This window comes from Schistocerca nitens, chromosome 8 (assembly GCF_023898315.1).
Source record: "Schistocerca nitens isolate TAMUIC-IGC-003100 chromosome 8, iqSchNite1.1, whole genome shotgun sequence".
NCBI classification, from domain to species: Eukaryota; Metazoa; Arthropoda; class Insecta; order Orthoptera; family Acrididae; genus Schistocerca; species Schistocerca nitens.
This window is the reverse complement of record NC_064621.1, coordinates 20,800,616-20,802,075: the sequence shown is the minus strand read 5'-3', so window position 1 is coordinate 20,802,075 and position 1,460 is coordinate 20,800,616.

Genomic DNA, 1,460 nt, shown 5'->3' with positions numbered 1-1,460 from the left:
GGATAAGCCGATCAGCCACAACCCTAATTCATTTTAGTGTTTCCGGAGGGGACGCTAAACGGCACGTGCAGAATGTCGTTACATCCGTTTTTGCAAGAGTACGGTGACGTCTTGTTGCAACGGGATAATGCCCTCGCACACACTGCCTGTGAAACTCGACGTGCTCTGCAAGACGTGCACGACTTCCCTGACGAGCACGATCTCTGGAGTTGTCTGCGATCGAGCACGTGTGGGATATGACGGGACGAGAAGTGACGCTCGTGACTCGTCAAACGACCACTCTTACACAACTACGTGAGCAGACCAAGTAGGCGTGGCATAGCCTACCCCAGGACAGTATTCGCCACCTCTACCTTCAAGTGGACGCCCGTCGGGGCTACGCCACGTACTAATATGGTGCTTCAGCACCGGTCGATACCTGGTACCTCAAAACCGCTTATGCTATCGATCAGTAAACATAATCATTTCACTCACCCCATCGAGCGCAGTGGCTCAGTAGTTAGCACACTGGACTCGAATTCGGGAGGACGACGGTTCAGACCCGCGTCCTGATTTAGGTTTCCCGTGATTTCCCTAAATCGCTTCGGGCAAATGCCAGGATGGTTCCTTTGAAAGGGCACGGCCAATTTCCTTCCTAATCCTTCCCTCATCCGATGGGATCTATGATCTCGCTGTTTGGTGCCAATCCCAAATCGACCAATCAACCATCATGTACTCCATATACACTGTTGCAACAGTCAGTCTTCAGTGGACTGGAAAACTCTAAGAGGGTGAACCAATTTTTTCCGGTAGTGAACTATGTTCGTAGGTGTAAGCTATAGGGAAAGACGGGTAATAAACAATATCTACAAGAGCCTAGAGAGAGCAGTAAGAATGGAAGACTGACAACGGAGTAATCGGATAAAAAGGTTGCAATCTTCCTCCCCTGTCTGTTCAACTTACGCACCGAAGAGGTAATGACGGAAATAATAGGAAGGTTCAGGAGTGGGATTAAAATGTTAATGACATTGCCATCCTCTGTGAAAGTGGAAAAAAATTACAAGAGCACAGAATATGGATTGAGAGTGCGTCGAAGAAAGACGAAAGCAATGAGAAGTTACAGAAAGAAATCACAGATAAACCCAACATCAAAACTGGGGACTACAAAGTAGGCGAAGTGAGAGAATCTGTTACCTTTTGGGACGGTCCTTCCCTCTATTATTGCGAGAAACCATTAAAATATTCCTACTTGAAAAATGTTAAACCAAGCACACCTTTTTTAGCAGTGGAAACGCTAGTATGCTCCAGCTAATAAATTCCTGAGAAGAAAGATCACGCTATAACGAATTATATTTCTCAGCTGTTTCCTTTTTTTCTTTTTTTTTTTTGTGGTTTCTCGACGCGTTGATAAACGTCGCTCGCTGTACGAATAATTTGTTTCTAGGAAGTACGATATTTGGTTGTTTAGATATAAACACTGA